The sequence below is a fragment of the Micropterus salmoides genome, unplaced genomic scaffold, assembly GCF_014851395.1.
Source record: "Micropterus salmoides isolate LMB-PRFRI ecotype aquatic unplaced genomic scaffold, ASM1485139v1 Ms_hic_scaffold_5, whole genome shotgun sequence".
Classification (NCBI taxonomy): domain Eukaryota; kingdom Metazoa; phylum Chordata; class Actinopteri; order Centrarchiformes; family Centrarchidae; genus Micropterus; species Micropterus salmoides.
In genome coordinates, this window is record NW_024044237.1 from 37,782,825 (window position 1) to 37,788,302 (window position 5,478).

Below are 5,478 nucleotides of genomic sequence, written 5' to 3' on the forward strand. Positions count from 1 at the left end.
ACACTTAATTTCCTGCATTCTGGTGTTTTTCTGCACCAAATTCTGCCTTTTCTGCATCAATTTATTGTGGAAATTATTTATGTAAAGGGAGACACAAAATTCAGGTAGCCCGCAGGGGGCTGTATCTTTGTTTCATTGGTTGCTTTTAAATGACTTGAAGGCTGACAATTCTGCCTTCAGATGTTATGACTGATTTATCGTCCTTGTTGCTGAATTGTGGTGAATATTTAAGAACATTTTGATATTTTATGACCTTGTAACTGATTATTTATTTCCATCTTAAATGTGCAACTGTACTACTGCCTGCCTCGGCCAGGACACTCCTGGAAAAAAGAGTTTTTCTGCTTTAATGAAAGTATAGTATAAAATCTAAAACTGTAACAGAATATAATGCAGAGCAGCTCTCAGCTTTCAGATATGTTTCTCCTGTAGATCAACTTTTAATATCATCACTGGTGAATCAACACACACGCAGGCGTGACTGATTGAGGTAACCTCTTTAAATGTGCATGTGGCACCTTTTTACCTCATCAATAATAAATTCAATCAGTTTTAATTCAGTTATAAACTCCTGGACTTTAATAGCTCCTGTGTTTCAGCAGGTTTTCTGCTCATGGTCAAAGTTCTGCACATTCAGAATCTAACTGGGTTCTCTGACATTTCCAGAATAAAGGCTATTTTGAGAGGTCAAACAGGGTAAATCATCATAAACTTTGAAATCAATCCGCACCGTGTGGACGGGATCCATACCACGAATTCTGCAACCCGTTGCACCACTACTATCCATGCTAGTGTGGGGATGTTTTGTTGTGCAGGATCACAGCCCCGATGTGTCCACATGAGGAAAGGTCAAGATGGCTATCAGAGTAAAAATGTCTAGACTAGGCAACTTGATGAGTTAATTTTTAAGTAGGCCATTAAAATATTCCTGCAAAAGCAGTGAAGAAGCTGATTATCTGTAATTTAGCTGTTTCTACAATTATTTTCCTTTTTAAATCTCCATGAAGTTGTTTATAAGATCACTTTAAAATATCACTTTTGCTGCCCAGCCAACTTTTGCTACCTGTGCCTTTTATTATGGAGATGTAGCCGACCAAACCGCTTGTTTTGCTGTTGCACAGGCTGCCAATACAATCTGATTATTCCTGAAGCATCTAAATAATCTTCACAACGCAAAGAATTAATGTGGCAGTAACAGGAGAGCAGCTTGTTCTTGAACCAGGTAAACCTACATACAGAGGAAGCTGTGCTGCATGCGCAAAACCCAACAGAACTATTTTATCCACCATATTCTGTCTCTTTCTGTGCATCTCAAAAATAAATAACAGCTGAGACTACAGACGCTTGTAATGCGCCGTTAGTGGAAAGTGAAAGTGTTTCATTTGCCTACTTGTGAAAGAGCGACGCAGGCTGCAGTGCCGTGGTGTGCGCTCACTGGATTTCAGTTGTAGTAGAACAATAAAGCCTTAAACTGAAAAGATATTTGCCTGATTTGTTAAATGTTTGCACCTCTGTGACCGCGACAAGCGCCCGACCAGCGCTTTACTGCGTAACTGCGCTCGCGCAGCCTGGATGAGCTCATTTCAGTTAATGAAGCAAAATGCAGATTACAGACTGGTTAAGTTATAAAAGGTACGAATGGAAAATGTAGCGGAATTAAAAGTACATTAGATGGAGCCGGCCCTGCTGCAGACATCATCACTGCTGCCTCCAGCAATTTCTTTTCTTCTCCATCAACATTTCTACAGGCTACATTTTGTCCGGGACTGATGTGGACTGTGAGTGACTGACTGGTCACTTACTAAACCGCCTCCAATGAGCCAGCTCTGAAATCGCCTCCCAGGTAGAAGGGGACGTTCCCGCGACCATGGGTAACCCTAAAAGTTCTCTAAAGGTGAAGAACATTTGTATGTCACAACTCTTTTGGTAATGGAAGTGCTGCAGTTCAACGTTCCTCATATGACTTTAGGGTAATGGTAATCTTATGGTCACATAACAACATTACAATTACAATTAAATTTGGGACATTAACCAAATGTTCCAGTATGGTTCAGTGTATTTAATTGGTATAGTACAGTATACCCCTCCCCATGCACCTGTATTATATTAAAAGGTTTACAAGTGGATGAAAATATCCAGAAAATGGTCATGGAGTGGAATAGGAACAGTCATATGCACTGATTCTATGGCATGACTTTTTTTCTAGAAATTAAAGTAAAAACTGTCAATTAGCAACAGTAAAAGACCATACAATTCAAAATAGTATTTCATCTTAGTAGATAGTGAATTACCCTCAATCAAGAATTGTTACTGTCATAATATTACACACATTTTAACTTTGAAAATGTAACCATTTGATAAAATGAAAGGGTAATTACCTAAAATTAATGGTAGATTTTACTGATGTGTACATTTGGGCAGCACAGTGGTCCGGTGGATAGCACTGTGGCCTCACAGCAAGAAGGCCACAGCCTTTCTCTGAGGAGTTTGCATGTTGCCACTGACTAGACACTGATATATACATCTGGAGTTGGTCCCCGGGCGCAGCACAGTGGCAGTGCACAGAGAAGTGCTGCACACGGCATTTTTCTGGCGGTCTGGTAGCCGACTCGTAGTAGCTACATAGACATCCAGGGTATCAAATGAATGTCTGCTCAATCCAGATTGATTGATAACCCCCCCGTCACTGTGTGATGTTTCGTTCTCAAGTTACACGCCTGTAAACCATGGGAGTGCTTTTGGTGACATGAATATTCACTGTTTCAATCAATATTTCAATGTGAAGTTATTTTCAACGTGGTTGTATGGACAGAAATAGTGTTTTAAAGATAACTCCCACTAAAAGTCAACATTTAGTAACAATAAATATTGGACATTCGCCCAGTATATTTAAAAAAGATTGTATGATCACTGTTTTTTGTTTATTTTCATCAAAAAAATGCAAATACAGTTACAGTTGCTTTCCAGGTGTATTAGAAGATATTCAGTTGTTTATTATTAAACAACAATTATAATGAGTTGGATCATGGTTTTAATGGTTTATTGCATTTTTTACCAGGCGAGGATGAAAATATCATGTTTTTCTTGCATCTCCATGTAGTCTGTAATGGTCAAATAAATATGTTAATGTACAATGGATTTATATTCCTTACCTTCTGACCTTTCAAAGGAGACCAGAATTATGTATCTAGGCTAAACCTCCAGTTAATAGCTGGAGGTTTCCAACAGGTTAAGTCTCTCTGTGTAGGCATCATCCTCAACTACTGCATCAATCTAAGATCATGAGAAGATCATGCCAGTTCACCATCAACATATGATGGACAACATGTGAGTGGTGACAGTACACTTTGAAGTTCAAGTTTCCTGAACATAAAGTCTGTGTGAGACTTTGAGCGCCCTGTTCATTCAAGTCTGGACGCAGTGACTCATTACTCTTGATCAACCTGGGTCAAGTGGCTAATTTCATATATACTGTGTATGGACACATGCTGTTTTTTCAAGATCTCATCACTGCTTTGTCAGTATACTGAACAAGTTATTGGATCTGTTCAATCTGTTTTTCAGAGGATGTGTACATGCAAAAACAGTTTCTTCAAGTTGATTAATGATAGTCTGTACATTGGTTTGCAGTGGGCTTTATTTGTTATGTCCTTTGCAATTTACGTTAATTTAAGTGGTTGACTGTAAAATTTGTAGCCACCAACTTGATGGCCTGATGTAGGCCTATTGTATGTAGCTCATTTTTTGCAATGAAATTCTGGCAACCACTCCTGCCATTAATATGATGTAAAGTTGAACTTAATAAATGCCGTAATATATCATACAGAGTTGTTCTTTGTTTATAACTGAGGTAGACTGTAAACAGGTTTATATTATAGCTAAGATGTTTGTTTATTCTATAGTTATTTACCGTTAACAAACAGTAACTTAAACAGCTATAAATGCTAAAGAAATGTTAGGGGAATGTAGTGTAGTGGAGTCCTAGAGGGAACGTCCTATCTAATTGTCCCCTAAACATTCCCAGAATGTCCTAAATGTTCCCTGAAGGTCCTCCAAATAACGTCCCCAAACCCATTAAAGAAATCCACATCGTGACTGTCTGGGAACGTTATGGGAACATTACCAGGCGACGTCCTTGACACCAGCGGGGATGTTCTCAGAACGTTCTGGGAACGTAAAATTTCTAGCTGGGCTGAACCAGGAACGCAATGCAAAATAAAACTTTACATTAGGAAAGAGGGGGGGACCAAACATAGATTTTGAAATTAAACATGTATAATGCCTCCTCTGCCAGGTGACCTCTACAACCTCACCACAAATCCACACACGTTAAAGTGCAGCTCACAGCCACTTCAGGTGGAGCAGAGACGACTGTTTCTTTCTCAGTTGCTTTTCTTAGTTTTAGTGGGTGGAAATGCCCCCCGTCTCCCATTCAGTTCGTGTCCTCCTTTCTCACATATGTTATAGCAGGCATCACTTTTTTGGACGCCCACCTCTAAGCCATAGGTTGAACTTCCAGAACTGTCGCACCTACCTTTCCTCTTATTATTTACATCCTGCCATGACAAACTATCACTATCTCCACCCGTACTTTTACCCATGAGAGTTACATTCACAGCACAGTTTGTTGCTAATTCGCCAAATACTAACACTTGCTCTCAACAGCACGCTTAAACACAATTCCGACAAAATCTCCCTCTACTCCAACTACTCTGACTTTCTTTGTACAAGTTTCATGTTGCTGTGCTGCTTTAGCAGATGCTTCAACACATTAGATGTAGAATTGTTGGCGGCTGAAAGCTTTTTGCTGGTCGCACATGTTCTTTGCATCTCTGAGTGTGACACACTAGTCCTAATGACTGTGGAAAGAACGCCTCTCTCCATCGTTCTCCATTCTTCCTTAAGCTTTTAGGCTAATAGTTGACTTGAACAACATCAGGTGCCGCTGACCTGCCACGCAGTCACGCGTGTTATATTAATATGCAAATGAAACACAAACAAACAGATCCAACTCTGAACCCCCTCCAGAAGCGTCTCGGTCCTTATGTAAACAAATGTAACCTGGAATCCTAAACTCCAAAGCCGTGTCTCCTGTATGCATATTCACTGGGGGTTTTCTTTAAAACCATCCACAGACCTCTTTAATTTCTGTCCTACCAAACTTCTGCCATACCATTGCAGGATACAAAACATCAGCAGATTAAATATCATCACCATTTTCCGTTCGGCTTCCACCGTTTTTCAACCTTCTATCTGTTTTAACAAACTCCTCCTATCCCACGGACCCTGATCCTTAAATTAGTTTTGGTCTGTTTCATACCACACAATACTTCGACGATGAAAGCCAAGAAATTAACCCTACTCACTACAACTGAGTCCTCTGCCACACTTGCTGTTTGAGGAACAACTTGCTTGTCCCTCCTCATGTCATCTGCCTCACCACTTTTAACCACCTATTAAACAGCTTCAGCATATGAA